This window comes from Hypanus sabinus, chromosome 12 (assembly GCF_030144855.1).
Source record: "Hypanus sabinus isolate sHypSab1 chromosome 12, sHypSab1.hap1, whole genome shotgun sequence".
NCBI classification, from domain to species: domain Eukaryota; kingdom Metazoa; phylum Chordata; class Chondrichthyes; order Myliobatiformes; family Dasyatidae; genus Hypanus; species Hypanus sabinus.
In genome coordinates this window covers 14,276,433-14,297,302 of record NC_082717.1, presented here as the reverse complement: position 1 = coordinate 14,297,302, position 20,870 = coordinate 14,276,433, and the positions used below count along the sequence as shown (strand labels likewise).

The 20,870-nt window shown below is 44.6% G+C and overlaps 1 protein-coding gene across 6 annotated transcripts in view; it reads left to right on the top strand.

The window, feature by feature from the left end:
- Positions 1 to 20,870, top strand: part of smyd3 (SET and MYND domain containing 3) — a 990,938-nt gene that overhangs the window by 660,925 nt on the left and 309,143 nt on the right. The window contains exon 2 of one of the 6 annotated variants that reach the window (XM_059985571.1): positions 20,607 to 20,801. The exons of the other annotated variants lie outside the window; for them this stretch is intronic. The gene's annotated coding sequence lies outside the window, so the exon portion shown is untranslated. The remainder of the gene's footprint in view (positions 1 to 20,606; positions 20,802 to 20,870) is intronic. 6 annotated transcript variants of the gene reach the window in all.

Here is a 20,870-nt window from a genome sequence, read left to right as displayed (position 1 = left end):
CATTCCTTGGTTCCATCTTCTTTCTCTCCGACCATATTTTGCTCCTCTGATTCCAGCATCTGAGGCATTTCCAACCCTTCCCTGGCTTCTGGCAATGTCAGACGTATTCATAACCAATTCAGTTCACCCCTTTGGAACTTCCTCAACCCACTACCGTTCTCTCCTCCTTTAATCTTCTCCTGTGTCCCAACTTGCAATATTATGGCCAAACATTTTAATTCCCCTTCCCATTCCCGTTCCGACGTATCGATCCTTTCAACTTCCAGCTTGCCTCTTTCCCCTCCCCCCACCTTTTTATTCTGGCATCTCCCCACTTCCTTCTCAGTCCTGAAGAAGGATGAAGCCTGAAGAGATGACTGTTTATTCTTTTCCATAGATACTGCTGAGTTCCTCCAGCATTTTGTGTGTGTTGCTCTAGTTATGTGATGTTATCCCTTTGAACAATTTTCCCTGGCATGTTTCCTGCCTGCTTTTCTGCAACTATTCTGGGATTTGCCATTGACCAAAGCAGCCGTGTTTAAAAGAGCAAAAATGAACTATTCTTCAGTGAGTGACTCATGTCCTGACATCTCACGCCTTTCCACCAACTACATAAAAGTCAGGGGCATGAAGGAATACTCTGCCATTTCATGATTGACTGCAATCTCAACAGCTTTTGAGCAGCTGAACATCATCCAGGGAAGCACTTGGTATTTTTAAGGTGTTGTGAAAATGCAGTATTTACCTTAGCTGATGAGAGCACTGATTTTAAGCTTTAACTGAATGATACACCATGCTACTACATCACCACCCCCCAGCCCCACTCCCATCCCCATTCTCTTGTGCTTCAGGAGAAGAGTGAGTTGTTCATTTCTTCATTGAGATAAATCACTGAATAGCTCTTGAGCCACACCGCCCAACATCCCCCCGATTTAACCCTAGTCCAATCGCAAGACAATTTACAATCAGCAATTAACCTACGAACCGGTATGTCTTTGAATCATGGGAGGACCCTGGAGTACCCGGAGAAAACCCACAGTGTCACAGGAAGAACGTACAAGTTCCTTACAGGCAGTGGCGGGAATTGAACCCTGGTCACCTGAACTGTGAAGAGTTGTGCAAACCACCACGGTACCATGCCGCCCCTCGAACATCTGATTCCTCTCATAAGGAAACAGGAGATTTTATTTCAAATCTCGCTGGGGCACACCCATTCTTGGCTTTGCAGAGCATGCTTGGAGATTGTTTAACTGATAAAGTAAATTTAGTTTATGGGTATACCGCAGTATCTTTGCATCAGAATAGATGTCTAGTCTGTTACTGTTCTTATAAAAGAATACATTGCACTGTTGTGCAGACGAAATGCTGGTGTGCTCATCCACGTTCGCTTGGATACTTATAACGGCTTTGACTTGGTATTGAGGCAGTCGTACACTATATAGTAGGGTATTGATCAGTGGAGCAATAAAGAGAGTTTATAGTTGAGGTCACATCACAAGGGACAGCCATAAATTCCGATGCAGGTTGAATTTGTATGCACAAGGTGATTTATAGCTGTTTCTCTTCATGGTAATTCTTTGAGAACAAATAATCATTCCCCCTTACCTGCCGCACCCCTTCCCATCTTGTATAAATAGGAAGATGTCTCCAGCCCATTGCTTTTGCTATTTTGACTGGCGTGGCTGCAGGTTTCCTTCAGCTGTTTCATAGGGACCAGGATAAGTAACTCAGTCCCTCGAGTCTCTTCCCCTGTTTAATTAAATTGTTGGTGAACTGTATCTAAACTCAATATACCTGACTTATTTCTATAGCCCTTAATACCCTTGACTAATAAAAAAAATTATCGATCTCCCCTGCCTCCTTTCTGTCCTTGCCAATTTTCAGCTGCTCATCGACAAGGAGGGTTTTGGATTTTGAACGTCTTGCTGACAGTGCAGCGGCATCGACAGCGCAGTGGTTAGCGCAATGGTTTTACAGTGACAGTGACCCTGGTTAAATTCCCGCCACCGTCTGTAAAAAGTTTGTACATTCTTACCGTGAATGTATGGATTTCCTCCGGGTGCTCCGGTTTCCTCCCACAGTCCAGTAGGAAGGTTAATTGGTCATTGTAAATTGTCCCGTGGTTAGGCTAGGGTTCAATCACAGGTTGCTGGGCAATGAGGCTCAAGGGGCCGGAAGACCTTATTCCGTGCTGTGTCTCAAGAAAAAATAAATAAAAATCATTCTATTTTAATGCTCTGAGGCTCTTCACTGGAATGTTATCAAGCAGAAGTTAAGACAGTGAGTCATGTTATTACTGTAGATAGTCAAGGAGTATCCGACCGGGTGAGACAGGTCCGTAACTTCATTACTACCATCAGGGAGGATCTACAGGATGTGAAGGCAACACTCAATGTTTTAGGTATAGCTTGTTCCTGACTGCCTTCAGATTTCTGAAGCCTGGCACAACTGCACTATTCATATTTCACTGCTTTTTTGGTAACTTGCACAGAAGTATGTTTTGATGTCTTGCACTGTACTGCTGCCACATTTCACGGCATACTGTGTCTGGCACCATTCACACCCCTCATCGGCAGAGAGCAGCTTCACTCTCCTGGGGGTGCCCAGCTCCCAGAACACATCCCCCATAGTCACCAACATCTCTAATTTCCTGAGGTAGAGCCGGACTATGGACATCGATACACACGACCACAGACAGACAGACAGACAGACCTACTTCATTGATCCCGAGGGAAACTGGGTTTCGTTACAGCCGCACCAACCAAGAATAGTGAAGAAATATAGCAATATAAAACCATAAATAATTAAATAATAATGTTAATCATGCCAAGTGGAAATGTCCAGGACCAGCCTATTAGCTCAGGGTGTCTGACAGTCTGAGGGAGGAGTTGTGAAGTTTGATGGCCACAGTAGAGAGCATCCTAACCTGCTGCATCAATGAACAGTATGGAAGGTGCACTGTGGTGGACAGGGAGGCATTACAAGGGTTTACGAGCCTGACATTGTTTCCTTAACCTGGTGGTGTGGGACCTGAGGCTCCTGTACCTCCTGCCTGATGATAGTAGCGAGAAGAGAGCATGGCCTGCATGATGGGGTTCCTTGATGATGGATGCTGCTTTCTCGTAGCAACGCCCCATGTAAGTGTGCTCAATGGAGGGGAGAGCTTTGCCTGAGAAAGACTGGGCTGTTTCTGTAGACTTTTCCAGTCCTGGGTATTGGTGATTCCATACCAGGGCGTGACACATCCAGCTAGGATACACTCTGAATGTTGCAGAATGGAACAAATGCAGACTACTGTCAAATCTAAATCCACTGAAGCAGCAAATATCGCCTCAATTTAATTCTTTAGAGAATTAAATTTCTTGGCCTCTTCTACATATATGAGATTTTGTGGGCTATTCACTACAGTCTGCAAGGCCAAGGCTGGTTGCCCTGTATTTTAAGATTTGTACAAATCATTCAGTATTTCCTTTCATTGCAATTTGCTTACATGAATCGAGCACTTTAGTAAGGGTATTGAGTAGGAAACAATAAAGCATAGAATTTAATCCACCCATGAAGGTGACTTTCATTGCTCCTCTGTGAATGAATTCTTGTTTCACTCTTTGGTTTGCCTCCGTTGTGGAATGGTTTCTGCATTCCACGTCTGCTGCTGTTATTCATTCCACACACACTTCCAATCTGAACAGCTTCTTCCTTCAGAAGGATGAACTTGCATTGACGTAGCACCTTTCACAACCTCATAACCTTGCACGGTGCACCCCAGCTGATCGGAATCAGGTTTATTATCACTGACATAAGGTACTCTGCCAAAGTCTTAGGCACGTGTAAATCGCGAGGGTGCCGAAGAGGTTTACACAGTACTGCATTTGTCTACGTGGAGCAGAGAGCAAGTTTGTAAATCTGGTGGGAGCAAAAGATGTTTGAAATTGTGAGGGTGGAGCACCGCAGGAGGGGTGTGGGACAGGTGGCAGAGAAGCAGTGCCAGGGGCAGGGGGTGGCACAGGTACAGACAGACTCAGCCCTGAGACAACAGGCAAGGTCATTTGATTCCAAACAATTGGTTTATTGATCATTACAGAATGTCTCTCTGGTGCTTCCTGCTCCCCTCCACTCTCCCTTCCCCTTTTCCCAACCATGATTCCCTTCTTTCTGCCCCCTTCCCCTTCAGTCCACAATAGAGACCCATAACAGAATCAGATTTATCATTACTCACATACGTCGAGAAATTAATTTTTTTTAGTGGCAGGAGTCTTAGGCACCCTAGATATATATGTTAGCCAGCCTAAGACTTTCGCACAGTACCCTATGTCAGTAAAAATAAACCTGATAACACTCACTTCTGGCCTGTGTCAGGAGTGTCAGGGGACAGAAGTGAGTGTAGGTGTTGTTATCAAGGAGAAGGTGTTTTAGAAGTTGAAAGGTCTGAAGGTAGATGGACTACACCCCAGGGTCCTGAAAGAGGTGGCTGAAGAGATTATGGAGGCATTAGTAATGATCTTTCAAGAATCACTAGTTTCTGGAATGGTTCTGGAAAATTGCAAATGTCACTCCACTCTTTAAGAAGGGAGGGAGGTAAAAGAAAGGAAATTATAGGCCAGTTAGTCTGACTGACTTCTGTGGTTGGGAAGATGGTGAAGTCCATTATTAAGGATGAAATTTTGGGGTACACGAAGGCACATGATAAAATAGGTCAGCATGTTTTCCTTAAGGGGCTCTTTTGCCTGACTGATCTGTGGGAATTCTTTGAGGAAATTACAGGCAAGATAGACAAAGGAGAGTCAGTAGATGTCAGTTACTTGGATTTTCAGAAGGCATTTGACAAGGCCCTGCACGTGAGGCTGCTTAGCAGGATGGTGTTGCAGGAAAAATACTGGTATGGATACAAGCTGACTGGCAGGAGGCAAAGAGACAGAATAAAGGTAGCCTTTTCTGGTTGGCCGTTGGTGGCTAGTGGTGTTCCACCGGGGTCAGTGTTGGGACTGCTTCTCTTCATGCTAAATGTGAATGATTTGGAGAAAGCTATTGATGGCTTTCTGGCCACATTTGTGGACCATAGGAAGACAGAAATATGAAGAGGATGTTTCCTATAGCGGTTGAGTCTAGGACCAAAGGGCATGGCCTCAGACTAAGGGGAAGCTCATTCAGAACGATGAGGAAGAACCTGTGGAATTCATAGCCACGGACAGCTGTGGAGACCAGGTTGTTAAGTATATTTGAAGCAAAGGTTGACAGGTTCTTGAGGACATCAATGATTACAGGGAGAAGGTGGGAGAAGGTAGGAGAACGGGGTTGAGAAGAAGCCATGGATGGAATGGTTAAGTTGATGAGCTGAATAGTCTAATTCTGCTCCTATATTTTATGATATTATACGCGGCGAATTTTGTTGTTTTGCAGCTGCAGTGGAGTGCAGGACATAGAATATACCATATAAGAAATACCATATATATGTGTGATTCAATAAGCAGTGCAGAAAGAGTGCAAGAATAGCGATGTAGTGTTCGATAACACATGGCCACCGTTGTAAGCAAAAAGTGCAGATTTGCGCACGGCACCATCCCACAAACGACAAAGAGGTGACAATCTGATGCTTGCTGAGGGGTTTATGCCTGATAGGTAAAGCTAAGAATGTCAGAATGTGGTACCTTTCCTCTGAAATTCTTTCCATCGGCATCAGTGGAAATCACCTCCACAGATGCTCAACCTGCTGAGGTTGACTACTGTGGCCTAACTTGTTACACCGAGCAGAGCCACTGGAGAGTGGTTCCTACCCTGCAGCCATTGCACCACTCTATTCTCCGAGCTTCTGAAAACACCGCTCTACAGGAACAGAAACATAAATGAAAACCATTTAGTATTCGATGCACTTTTTCCATCAAATGTAAGACCATAAGACCATATCACACAGAGCAGATTTAGACAGTCTGACTCTTTGAGTCAATTCTGCTATTCAAAGTTCAAAGTTTAAAGAAAATTTATCAAAGTATGTATATGTCACCATATACAACCCTGAGATTCGTTTTCTTGTGAGCGTGCTCAGTAAGTTCAAGAAACACAATAGAATTACTGAAAGACCATACCTAACAAGATGGATAAACAACCAATGTGCGAAAGGCAACAATTGTGCAAATACAGGGTAAAATAAAAATAAAAAAGATTAATAATAATAAATAAATAAGCAATAAATATCAAGAGCATGAGATGAAGAGTCCTTGAAGGTGAGTCCATAGGTTGTGGGAACAGTTCGGTGTGGGGTAAGTGAAAATGAGTGAAGTTATCCCCAATGGTTTGAGAGCCTGATGGCTGAAGGGTAATAACTGTTCTTACCCGCTGGTGTGGGTCCTGAAGCTCCTCTACCTTCTTCCCAATAGCAGCAGCAAGAAGAGTGCATGGCCTGGGTGGTGAGGGTTTCTGAAGATAGATGCTGCTTTCTGCCGACAATGCTCCATGGAGACGTGCTCAGTGTGGGGAGGGCTTTACCCGTGATGGACTGGGCCGTATACACTACTTTTTGTAAGCTTTTCAGTTCAAGGGCTTTAGTGTTTCTATACGAGGTTCTGATACAACCGGTCAATATACTCTCCACCACGTATCTACAGAAGTTGTCAAAGTTTTAGATGTCATTCTGAATCTCTGCAAACCACTAAGGAAATAGAGAAGCTACCATGTTTACTTGATAATTTTTCTTATGTGCTGGGCCCAGTACGGATCCTCTGAATTGATGACACTGAAGAATTTAAAGTTGCTGACCCTCTCCAACTCTGATCCCCCAGTGAGGACTGGCTCTTGGGCCTCTGTTTTCCTCCTCCTGAAGTCAGTAATCAGCTCCTTGGTCTTGCTGACATTGAGCGAGAGGTTGTTGTTGTGGTAGATTCTTTGATCAAGACTGATGTATTTTCCATCTCACACTATCCTTTTGCCTTCTCCCTCTCGCTTTGTTGCCTAGTAGCATACTGGTTAGTGTGACGTTATTACAGCACCAGACTCAGGTTTAATTCCACCATTGTTTGTAAGAGTGTGACTACATTGTGTTTCCTCCAGGTGCTCCAGTTTCTTCCCACATTACAAAGCTGTACAGGTCAGTAGGTTAATTGGCACTTAAGACCATAAGACATAGGAGCAGAATTAGGCCATTCAGCCCATCGAGTCTGCTCCGTCGTTCCATCATGGCCGATCCTGGATCCCACTCAACCCCATACACCTACTCTCTTGCCATGTCCTTCGATGCCCTGACCAATCAGGAAACTTACACCTTAAATATACCCACGGACTTGGCCTCCACCGCAGAGCATTCCACAGATTCATCACTCTCTGGCTAAAAAAATTCCTCCTTACCTCTGTTCTAAAAGGTCACCCCTCAATTTTGAGGCTGTGCCCTCTAATTCTGGATAGCCCCACCACAGGAAACATCCTCTCCATATCCACCTCTCTAGTCCTTTCAACATTCTGTGGGTTTCAATGAGATCCCCAACATTCTTCTAGGTTCCGGTGAGTACAGGCCCAAAGCTGCCAAATGCTCCACACATGTTAACCCCTTCATTCCTGGAATCAAACTTGTGAACCTCCTCTGCACTCTTTCCAATGATAACACATCCTTTCTGAGATATGGGGCCCAAAACTGTTGACAATACTCGAAGTGCAGCCTGACTAATGTCTTCTAAAGGCTCAGCATTATCACCTTTTTTTTATATTCTATTCTTTTCCCCTTGAAATAAATGCCAAATTGCATTTGCCTTCTTTACCATAAGTCCCTCTGTACCTCTGATGTTTGAACCTGCCCCCCAATTAGATAATAGTCCGCACTATTGTCCCTTTTACTAAAATGCATTTCCCAACACTGGATTCCATCTGCCAGTGTTTTGCCCATTCTTCCAATTTGTCTAAGTCCTGATGCAATCACGTTGCTTCCACAGCATTACCTGCCCCTCCACCTATCTTTGTATCATCTGCAAACTTTGCCACAAGCCATCAATTCCATTATCTAAATCACTGACAAACAACGTGGGAAGTAGCAGTCCCAATACTGACCCCTAAGAACCACCAATAGTCACAGACAGACAGACATACTTTATTGATCCAGAGGGAAATTGGGTTTCGTTACAGCCACGCCAACCAAGAATAGTGTAGAAATATAGCAATTATAAAATCATAAAGAATTAATTAATAATAATAAGTTAATCATGCCAGGTGGAAATAAATCCAGGACCAGCCTATTGGCTCAGGATGTCTGACACTCCGAGGGAGGAGTTGTAAAGTTTGATGGCCACAGGCTTCCTATGACGCTCAGTGTTACATCTCGGTGGAATGAGTCTCTGGCTGAATGTCCTCCTGTGCCTAACCAGTACATTATGGAGTGGATGAGAGCCATTGTCCCAGATGGCATGCAACTTGGACAACACCGGCAGCCAACCAGAAAAGGCTACTTTTATTCCCATTCGCTACCTCCTGCCTGTCAGCCATTCTGCTATCCATGTCACTATCTTTCCTGTAACACCATAGGATTTTATCTTGTTAAGCAGCCTCATGTGTGGCACCTTATCAAACACCTTCTGAAAATCCAAGTAAAATCCATGGGCAAGCTCATAGACTCAGAGGAGCCTGTTACCATACTGTATCTCCAAACTAAACTGAGCCCCAATCAATTAAGAACCTATCAACCTCCACTTTAAACATACTCAATGACTTGGCCTCCACAGCCATCTGTGGCAATGAGTTACATAGTCTGGTCATCTGGCGTGCTGGGACTTGGTATCTGGGTGTGCTGCCTTCTCTCAGCCCTCGATCCAGTCACAGATGGTATCATCTCGCTGCCTGATGCAGAGCTGATAGCTTATAATGAAGATTCAGTGGCATTCATGATGCCGTTGGAGTCTGCTGTACAACCCCAGCCCCTGCCCATCCCTTCCCCATCCCCATATCACTGGTTCCAGGACACTCAGTAATCGCTAGGCCTCTATCCTTTCTGTGTACGATTATACACCTTCACCATACCCAGCTATCGCACAGAGCCTGAGATAGATTCTCTCTGCATATGGTAGGTTAGCACACTCTGTTGGAAAATGATCTCCGAGCTGTTTTTCAAAGAAGCAAACTGGAATCAAATTAGAATTTGCATGGATATTTCAGTCGTGGCTGGGACAGGGGTAATTTTGGGCAGTCAAGTTTAAGGGCAGAAGTGGACTGAGTTCAAGTTCAAGTTTTCTGTCGTTCAACCATACATATGTACACAGCTAAATGAAACATCGTTCCTCTGGGGCCAAGGTGCAAAACCCAGTTCATATTGTTACGATCCAACACACATGGTCATAAAATAATATTAGCACAAGTCCTTGAGTGGCATGGCCTGAAGATTGGCAGATTGGCAGGTAAAGTGTGAGAGGCCAGTTTATGTAAGACAGTGTGATGTTACTGACACTGTTATAATAAAACAAGCAGTCATATAAATATGTGAGACAGCAGCAATAATAGATGAAGAGTGACGAATGTAGGATGAGAGTGTGTCTGTGATTTTGGGAGCAGTGGTGGGAGGAGAGGAGGTACGCCAGGGCGTTCAGACAGAATTTTCGTGTGTACTGGGTGGCAGCAGAGTTTTAAGAAGTCCAACAGCCTGGGGGAATAGACAATAGACTGTATGTGCAGGAGTAGGCCATTCGGCCCTTCTAGCCTGCACCGCCATTCACTGTGATCATGGCTGATCATACACAATCAGTACCCCGTTCCTGCCCTCTCCCCATATCCCTTGATCCCGCTATCTATAAGAGCTCTATCTAACTCTCTCTTGAAAGCATCCAGTGACTTGGCCTCCACTGCCTTCTGGGGCAGAGCATTCCACATATCCACCACTCTCTGGGTGAAAAGGTTTTTCTGCATCTCTGTTCTAAATGGCCTACCCCTTATTCTTAAACTGTGGCCTCTAGTTCTGGACTCACCCATCAGCGGGAACATGCTTCCTGCCTCCAGCGTGTCCAATCCCTTAATAATCTTATATGTTTCAATCAGATCCCCTCTCATCCTTCTAAATTCCAGTGTATACAAGCCCAGTCGCTCCAATCTTTCAACATATGGCAGTCCCGCCATTCCGGGAATTAACCTTGTGAACCTACTCTGCACTCCCTCAGATATAACCATATAACAATCACAGCATGGAAACAGGCCATCTCGGCCCTCCTAGTCCGTGCCGAGCTCTTAATCTCACCTAGTCCCACCTACCCACACTCAGCCCATAACCCTCCACTCCTTTCCTGTCCATATACCTATCCAATTTTACCTTAAATGACACAACTGAACTGGCCTCTACTACTTCTACAGGAAGCTCATTCCACACAGCTATCACTCTCTGAGTAAAGAAATACCCCCTCGTGTTTCCCTTAAACTTTTGCCCCCTAACTCTCAAATCATGTCCTCTCGTCTGAATCTCCCCTACTCTCAATGGAAACAGCCTATTCACGTCAACTCTATCTATCCCTCTCAAAATTTTAAATACCTCGATCAAATCCCCCCTCAACCTTCTACGCTCCAATGAATACAGACCTAACTTGTTCAACCTTGCTCTGTAACTTAAGTGCTGAAACCCAGGTAACATCCTAGTAAATTGCCTCTGCACTCTCTCTAATTTATTGATATCTTTCCTATAATTCGGTGACCAGAACTGTACACAATATTCCCCATTTGGCCTTACCAATGCCTTGTACAATTTTAACATTACATCCCAACTTCTGTACTCAATGAGAAGATAATATATATATATAAGAGAAGATGATTGGGACGGGAAAAGAAGATTCGGCAAACTAAGACAGACTACCAGTTATCATGGCAGCAAGACGCCATCCCAACATACGTACATTCCAAGTACTCCAGACTTGTCCCTGCCACTCACCCAGTACTATCATTCACCTCTACACCCCACCCCTGTGAAATCTTGGGGAGTCAGCCAAGATCTACTCTTTTGTGTTTACCCCCGGTAATTCCAGAGGCTGGGTTTTACTTGAAAATAGATTTGTGGTTTTAGGTAAGGTCTGAGATATTTAATGCTCTTGAACCCGTGTCACTAGTGCTGTAATGGTGTTATGCTAACCACAACATTACCGGGCACCAAAGGTTACAGAGAGAAGGCAGGAGGAAGGGTGAGAGGGAAAATTCAGAATCAGAATCAGACTTTAATCGCCAAGTACCTGTGCACATACAAGGAATTTACTTCCAGCAGATGTTGTCTCTCTGCTCATAACAATAATAATGATAAATATAAATGAAAATATAGATTATACATACAAGTAGTGCAATCCAAGTAATAGTTAGCCGACAGTTAACCGGCAGTTAACTGTTCAGCAAAGTGACCGCAGTAGGGAGAAAACTTCTCCAGTGCCTATTAGTCTTAGTCTGGAGGGATCTGAAGCGCCTACCAGACGGAAGCAGTTCAAACAGTCCGTACGCAGGATGGAAGGATCATCAACCATGATCGAATGGCAGAGTTGACTCAATGGATGAAATGGCCCAACTCTTTTTCTGAGTCTTATGATCTTTACTTTTGGTGCATCAAATGACAAACGATCTTGATTTGCATTTCTGTTCATGTATGGCAGTGTTTCCAGAAGCTCAGGGCATGAAGTGGTGTGGCGACTCCAGGGTAGGAATTACTCTCCACTGAAGTTCTCTGTGGCTTTAGATCAGTCGCAGCAGTCTGTATCTTTATTGTAATTGAAGAAGAATAACTTGATTTCTCACATATACCTCAAAACATGGAAGCATACAGTGAAACGCATTGCTTGTGTGCTGGGCAGCCCGAAGTGTGGCCATGCTTCTGGCGTTAACATAGCAACCTACAATTACTAGCCCTAACCCATCCGTCTTCCGAACGTGGGAGAAAACCAGAGGAAATCCACTCTGTTACACAGAGACTGTTCAAGATCCTTGCAGACAGCTGTGGGTGTTTGAACCCAGCTCGCTGGTGCTGTAATAGCGTGACGCTGACCGCTATGCTAGCACACCGCCCTGCCCGAAGCTCCCATAGTTCAATCTGATAAAGGCAAAGAACTCTTTGAAACAGTTGAACACTGGATGTAGAGGGACTCAGAAAAGCCACTACACTATTGCATAGAGAATGTGGACATAGCATAGTTCAGTGGGAGAGTCACGGACAAAGGGGCATGGCTGTAAAATTAGGAAGCCGTGTTTAAAATGAGGCTGGTCGACATTTCTCTGCCCCCGAAATGATGGAGGCCAAGTCACTAAATACAGTGTATTGACAGAGGTGTACAAGATGATTGGCATAGATTGAATTGGTAGCCAGTGACATTTTTGCCAGGGTAGATATGGCAGGATGGAGATATCCTGTGTGTCTCTACCACAGGAATTATCAGGCGCTTCTTCCTTCAGCTAGCCTGCAGGTCACCCTTTGGCAAGGTGTAGTACCTGATTAGCCCCCTGCACCGCCCCAATCGGAGTCACGTGAAGCCATGGGAGCAGTTGATGGATGGTCGTATGAGCAACTGGTGCAGATCACAAGTCCTGGTTTTGCAATCACTGATGCCAGGCAGACAATCTCTAAAGAGTATTGATAATAGTTGGGATCACGTTGCCCAGAAGGAGGCAAAGGCAAACCACTTCTGGCAGACTGCATAGAGCGTCTGGAGCTGCGATTGGATTCATACTGGAGCATCCGCGATGCTGAGAAAGTCGTGAATAGCACGTTCAGTGAGTTGGCCACACGCAGGTAAAGGCTACACAGGCATTAAGGAAAGGGGTGGCCACTAGACAGCGTAGAGGTAGGCAGGTAGTGCAGGAGTCCCCTGAGGTCATCTCCCTCCTAAACAGATATACTGTTTTGGATACTGTTGGGGGAGATGTCTCATCAGGGGAAGGCAGCAGCAACCGAGTTCATTGCACCATGGGTGGCTCTGCGGCACAGGAGGGAAGGAAAAGGAGTGGGAGAGCTATAGTGATAGGGGATTCGATTGTAAGGGGAATAGATAGGCGTTTCTGCGGCTGCAAACAAGACTCCAGGATGGTATGTTGCCTCCCTGGTGCAAGGGTCAAGGATGTCTGAGCAACTGCAGGACATTCTGGAATGGAAAGGTGAACAGCCAGTGGTTGTGGTGCACATAGGTACCAACGATATAGGTAGAAAATGGCATGAGGTTCTACAAGGTGAATTTAGGGAGTTAGGAAATAAACTAAAAAGTAGGACCACAAAGGTAATAATCTCTGGATTACTACCAGTGCCATTTGCTAGTCAGAGTAGAAATAGGAGGATATTTCAGATGAATACGTGGCTTGAAAAATGGTGCAAGGGGGAGGGATTCAAATTTCTGGGGCATTGGAACCAGTTCTGGGGGAGGTGGGATAAACAGGATGGTTTGCACCTGGGCTGGACTGGAACCAATGTCCTAGGGGGAGCGTTTGCTACTGCTGTTCAGGAGGCTTTAAACTTGTTCCCAAGTGCAGAACAAGTGCAGAGAGACAGAGGGGTGTAAAATGAGGGTAGAAGCAAAAAGTAACAAGGTGAAAAGTAAAAGTGGCAGGCAGGCAAATCCAGGGCAAAAAGCAAAAAGAGCCACTTTTCAACATAATTGTATAAAGGCTAAGAGTGTTGTAAAAACAAGACTGAAGGCTTTGTGTGTCAATGCGAGGAGCATTCGTAACAAGGTGGATGAATTGAACGTGCAGATAGTTATTAATGAATATGATATAGTTGGGATCACAGAGACATGGCTCCAGGGTGACCAAGGATGGGAGCTCAACATCCAGGGATATTCAATATTCAGGAGGGATAGACAGGAAAGAAAAGGAGGTGGGGTAGCATTGCTGGTTGGAGAGGAGATTAACACAATAGAAAGGAAGGACATTAGCCTGGAGGATGTGGAATCGATATGGGTAGAGCTGCATAACACTAAGGGGCAGAAAACGCTGGTGGGAGTTGTGTACAGACCACCTAACAGTAGTAGTGAGGTTGGGGATGGCATTAAACAGGAAATTAGAAATGCGTGCAATAAAGGAACAGTAGTTATAATGGGTGACTTCAATTTACATATAGATTGGGTGAACCAAATTGGTAAGGGTGATGAGGAAGAGGATTTCTTGGAATGTATGCGGGATGGTTTTCTGAACCAACATGTTGAGGAACCAACTAGAGAGCAGGCCATTCTAGATTGGGTGTTGAGCAATGAGGAAGGGTTAGTTAGCAATCTTGTCATGCGAGGCCCCTTGGGTAAGAGTGACCATAATATAGTGGAATTCTTCATTAAGATGGAGAGTGACATAGTTAATTCAGAAATAAAGGTTCTGAACTTAAAGGAGGGTTACTTTAAAGGTATGAGATGTGAATTAGCTAAGATAGACTGGCAAATGATACTTAAAGGGTTGACGGTGGATATGCAATGGCAAGCATTTAAAGATCGCATGGATGAACTACAACAATTGTTCATCCCAGTTTGGCAAAAGAATAAACTAGGGAAGGTAGTGCACCTGTGGCTGACAAGGGAAATTAGGGATAGTATCAAGTCCAAAGAAGAAACATACAAATTAGCAAAAAAAAGCGGCACACCTGAGGACTGGGAGAAATTCAGAGACCAGCAGAGGAGGACAAAGGGCTTAATTAGGAAAGGGCAAAAAGATTATGAGAGAAAGCTGGCAGGGAACATAAAAACTGACTGTAAAAGCTTTTATAGATACGTGAAAAGAAAAAGATTGGTCAAGACAAATGTAGGTCCTTTACAGTTAGAAACAGGTGAATTGATCATAGGGAACAAAGACTTGGCAGACCAATTGAATAACTACTTTGGTTCTGTCTTCACTAAGGAGGACATGAATAATCTTCCAGAAATAGTAAGGGACCGAGGGTCTAGTGAGATGGAGGAACTGAGGGAAATACATGTTAGTAGGGAAGTGGTGTTAGGTAAATTGAAAGGATTAAAGGCAGATAAATCCCCAGGGCCAGATGGTCTGCATCCCAGAGTGCTTAAGGAAGTAGCCCAAAAAATAGTGGATGCATTAGTGATAATTTTTCAAAACTTCTTAGATTCTGGATTAGTTCCTGAGGATTGGATGGTGGCTAATGTAACTCCACATTTTAAAAAAGGAGGGAGAGAGAAACCGGGGAATCATAGACCGGTTAGTCTGACATTGGTGATGGGGAAAATGCTAGAGTCGGTTATCAAAGATGTGATAACAGCACATTTGGAAAGAGGTGAAATCATCGGACAAAGTCAGCATGGATTTGTAAAAGGAAAATCATGTCTGACGAACCTTATAGAATTTTTTGAAGATATAACTGGTAGAGTGGATAGGGGAGAGCCAGTGGATATGGTATATTTAGATTTTCAAAAGGCTTTTGACAAGGTCCCACACAGGAGATTAGTGTGCAAACTTAAAGCACACGGTATTGGGGGTATGATATTGATGTGGATAGAGAATTGGTTGGCAGACAGGAAGCAAAGAGTGGGAGTAACCGGGACCTTTTTAGAATGGCAGGCAGTGACTAGTGGGGTACCGCAAGGCTCAGTGCTGGGACCCCAGTTGTTTACAATATATATTAATGATTTAGACGAGGGTATTAAATGCAGCATCTCCAAGTTTGCGGATGACACGAAGCTGGGCGGCGGTGTTAGCTGTGAGGAGGATGCTAAGAGGATGCAGGGTGACTAGGATAGGTTAGGTGAGTGGGCAAATGCATGGCAGATGCAATTTAATGTGGATAAATGTGAGGTTATCCACTTTGGTTGCAAGAAGAGGAAAACAGATTATTATCTGAATGGTGGTCGATTAGGAAAAGGGGAGATGCAATGAGACCTGGGTGTCATTGTACACCAGTCATTGAAGGTGGGCGTGCAGGTACAGCAGGCGGTGAAAAAGGCAAATGGTATGTTGGCATTCATAGCAAAAGGATTTGAGTACAGGAGCGGGGAGGTTCTACTGCAGTTGTACAAGGGCTTGGTGAGACCGCACCTAGAATATTGTGTGCAGTTTTGGTCCCCTAATCTGAGGAAAGACATTCTTGCCATAGAGGGAGTACAGAGAAGGTTCACCAGATTGATTCCTGGGATGGCAGGACTTTCATATGAAGAAAGACTGGATCGTCCAGGCTTATACTCACTGGAATTTAGAAGATTGAGGGGGGATCTTATTGAAACGTATAAAATTCTAAAGGGATTGGACAGGCTAGATAGATGCAGGAAGATTGTTTCCAATGTTGGGGAAGTCCAGAACGAGGGGTCACAGTTTGTTAAAGGGGAAGCCTTTTAGGACCAAGATGAGGAAAAACTTCTTCACACAGAGAGTGGTGAATCTGTGGAATTCTCTGCCACAGGAAACAGTTGAGGCCAGTTCATTGGCTATATTTAAGAGGAAGTTAGATATGGCCCTTGTGGCTAAAGGGATCAGGGGGTATGGAGAGAAAGCAGGTACAGGGTTCTGAGTTGGATGATCAACCATGATCATACCGAATGGCGGTGCAGGCTCTAAGAGCCGAATGGCCTACTCCTGTACCTATTTTCTATGTTTCAATGTTTAAGTATTTGGCAAGAACAGTCTGGTCATGGAAAGACCAAGATGGCCTTAACTCATATGACACGGCACATAACGAAGAAGCGAGCTATGGCTAATACGATGGGGCCTAGTTTTAAGGTGATTGGTGGAAAGGTAGAATCTCTGCCTCTGTGACTCAGATGGGAAGGGAGAAAAGGGGCACGCTGTGGTGATAGGGAATTTGTTAGTTAGGGGGTTGGACAGGAGGTTTTGTGGGTGAGAATGAGATTCCTGGGGATGGTATGTTGCCTGCAAGGTGCCAGGGTCTGGGACATCTTGGATTGAGTCTTCAGCAATCTTAAGTGGAAGGATGAACAGCCAGAGGTTGTTGTCTATGTGGGTACCAATGTTATGGGTAGGATGAGTGACAAGGTTCTACAAAGGGAGTTCAGGGAGGTTGGTGCTATTTAAAGAGCAGGACCTCCAGTGTTATGATCCCAGGATTACTACCCATGCCATGTGCCAGTGAGGCCAGATCTAGGAAGATTATACAGTTTAGAATGTGGCTAATAGTGGCATCAGCACCGGACTTCAAGGTGAATGGTCCTGGGTTCGAATCCAGCTGGCTCCTTGTACACTTTCCACCTGTGCTGGGTTGAGCATTGAGCTATCATCTCGGTCTCATGAAAACACTGTCTAATGTTACGGAAATGCTGCCCAGGGCGCCAAAAGGATCAACAACAACAATGACGTGGCTAAGGAGTTGGTGTAAGAGGGAGGGCATAAGATTTTTATATCACTGGGCTCCCTTCCAGGGAAAGTGGGCCCTGTTTGTAAGAGACGGTTTACACCTGAACCGTATTGGGATTAATATCTAAGTGGGAAGGTTTGCTAATGCTGCACAGTGGGGTTTAAATTAGGTTGCAGGGGATGGGAACCAGTGTGCCAGAATAGTTAGTGGACCAATTGGTCCAGAGGGAAGAGTTAGATTGTTCTTAGAATAGGTCAAAATGCTTGCTCTGTGTTGAAATATTTCATGATCTTGTTCTCTTTGTGGATATAGGTAATGCTTTGAAAGTTTGAGGAACCGAGGGTTATGAGGAGCTGGCATTGATGAGGAGTTGAGGCCAGTGCAGATCAGCCATGATTACATTGAATTCAAGGGCAGGCTTGAGAGGCCTGCTGACTTCAGGTTTTCTCGTGTTCTTGATATTTAAGACCACTAAAAAAATTACATCTAGGTTTTGATATCAAGGACATCTGAGGGAAAGAGATAGGCTCATAAGAACAAACTGTGAAGAACTAATTCACTGACATTTATGAGTTATGTCTCGGAGTGCTCAGTAAGTCCAAGGAGGAAGTTTTTGAAGCTTCATTAATCATTCTTGAGACACAGTGATAATGAAGACTATGTAATGGCTGCAGGTGACAGTTCATGCTATATCTGGAATATGTATTATAAAGTTAGATGGAATGTACGTTCTGATTTCCATAATCATCGGGTTCATAGTGGGAGTGTCTACCTGGACCTCAATAGCCAACTCAGAACCCACAGATCTAGAATAAAAGGAAATTATCAATGTTTGCAAGGGATTGTTGTGGAAAAAAGTGATTTCAGTAATTTTACCATTCTTAATTAGAAAGAAAATGAAGGAGTTTTTTTCAAAGTATCAGCAGGTAAAAAACAACATACAGTGCGTTTAGCTGCCTCAGGATGTCCTAAAACTCCTGACAGTCAATGAGAAGACACAAGAGATTCTGCAGACGCTGGAAATCGAGCAACATACGTGAGCAGGGAAAACGATGGTATCTCTCTCTCACACACACGCGCGCGTATCCATGGAGCTGAATAAACAGTCAAACTTTCAGGGGGACCCGTTTGATCAGGACAGATGCTGCCTGGCCTGCTGAATTCCTTCAGCATTTTGTGTACATTGACAACCATTGTCACTAGGAAACGTGACAGCTAGTGTCTGCACACCCAGCTCTCACTAGCTAATATTCATGTCACCGTATGTCTGAAGGAGCAAGGTATTATGAAGTCTTTTATGATAACTAGGGCCACTTTTTAACGTTACTTCATCTGAGAAGTGGCATTCCTGATAGTCACCCAATCCTCTGTTGGAGAGTCCGTCTGGATTCACGCCTCTGGTGAAGAATTTGAACCCATGTTTTAAAGGCTCAGCTGAGTACTGCCCATTGAAACATGGCTGCCAATTGGAAACATTTGTGCTCTGTAGTAGAGATAACATTTATGAAGAGTGGAGATGAATGCAACGAAGCAATATGAGAAGGCTCATAGGTTACAATGGGATATGGACAGGATGCAGAGTTGGGTGGAGAAATGGCAGATGTGGAGGGGCAAGGCAGAATAATCATTTGGCATAGACTAGATGGGCCAAAGGGCCTGTTTCTATACTGTAATGCTGTAAGACTCTATAACTCAATGACATTAGTGTGAGGGACAAGGCTGTGAGGTAATAGACCAGCCATGATGAGTAGAGCAGCCTTGAAAGATGTCTTCATTCTCCTCTTCCTCAAGAGTTGCTGAACCGCATTCTTCATGCTCTGAAAATTTATCCCAGAGAAGCGGCCAATGAGAGATTTAATGGTAGAAATAATAACTCCAAAACAAGACTTTATTAATATATGTCACAAATTCAAAGTTGTGAAGAACAATTGTGTGTGACAAAAAAAAGAGAAATGGTTGTGATAATTGTGGCTTTAATTATATCACAGTTCTCAAGGAAGTTGTTTAGGAATGTGATCTCAGATTAGAATCAGATGTTAGACATGTGATTTTAAAACTGATGTTTGGGAAGGTGTTTTAGCGGCCTTTAGAACTCATCATCATTATGAGCTGTGTTGTATAACTTCGGTAAACATGGCCCTATCCGTCACCATGATTTCTACAGAAGTAGTTTGCCATTGCCTTCTTCTAGGCAGTGTCTTTACAGGACGAGGGACCCCCGCCATTATCAATGCTCTTCAGAGGCTGCCTGCCTGGCGTCAGTGGTTGAATAACCAGGACTTGTGATCTGCACCAGCTGCTCGTGTGGGGGGGGGGGGGGGGGGGGGGAGGTGCTAAGCAAGGGCTACACCTTGCCCAAGAGTGACCTGCAGGCTAGCAGAGGAAAGGAGCGCCTTACACCTCCTTTGATGAGACATTTCTCCACCCTTTCACCCTCTGTAGAACTCAGAGCTAACAAATTGCAGCACTGACCTGGTGAAGTATCCCTCAGTGGAGCAGTCTTGGGCAGAAGTGACACTGACGCTGCGCCATGACTGACGTTTCACACACAGAATACAGCACCTGTGGAGAGGAATGAACAATCAAAGTTTTGGGCCAAGACCCTTCATCAGTATATCAGTTTATTCCCCTACGTAGATGCTGCCTGACCTACTGAGTTCCTCCAGTGTTTTGTGTGTGTTGCTTTTGGATTTCTAGCATCTGTAGAATCTCCTGTGTTTACACACCAGGAGGTATTAGCTCAGGTGATCAAAAGCTTAGACAGAAAGGATTAAAGGAGGAATTTTCAAACTTCTTGCAATGTCCCCCACTGCCTCCTTCACCATTCCTCATTCTCCTTACCTGACAATCACCTCCCTCTGGTGCTCCTCCCCCTTCCCTTTCTTTCATGGTCTTCTGATCCCTCCAATCAGATTCCCCCTTCTCCAGCTCTTTATCTCCTTCACCAATCAGCTTCCCAGCTCATTACTTCCCCTCTCCCCCCCTCCCAGTTTCACCTACCACCTACCACCTTGTACTTCTTCCTCCCCTCCCCCCACCCTCTTACTTTGACTTCCCCTTCCTTTTCAGTCCGGAAGTAGGGCCTCGGCCCGAGACATCGACTGTTCACTCTTTTCCATGGATGCTGCCTAACCTACTGAGTTCCTCCAGCATTTTGTACGTGCTGCTTTGGATTTCCAGCAGCCGCAGATTTTCTGTGTTTGGGATTAAAGGGGGGAATTCTAGAGTTTAAAGTCCAAATGGGGAACAAAAGAAATAAGGTGCACCAAACAGCATGTTTTTTATAATGCCAATGGTGCTAAATTATTTGGCCCGAGTTGTTGTACCCAGAGAGTACCATCTGGGCAGCATTCTGGCAGTCAGGGTGGGCCATATGTTGCCAAGCCTGTCGGATTTCTCTCCCATTGATTTCACCCAGAGCTGAAGGTGGAAGCTGGTGCCCCACGACCTTGGAACGATTCACCATATGGCCTGCAGCTTCTGAGAGTGTCCGGGACAAGCATGCCAACAGTTGCTGCCTCCTCCATTAATCAGAGGCAGTACCTGTGATGGAATAAGCCCTTCACTCCAGACTACGATCCCCACCAGCTTTGAGCATCTTAGAATAATCCAGGTAATACGTTGCAGTCGACGAACAGATGAAGCCAGAATGAGTGAGATCTTATTAAAAATATAACTGAGC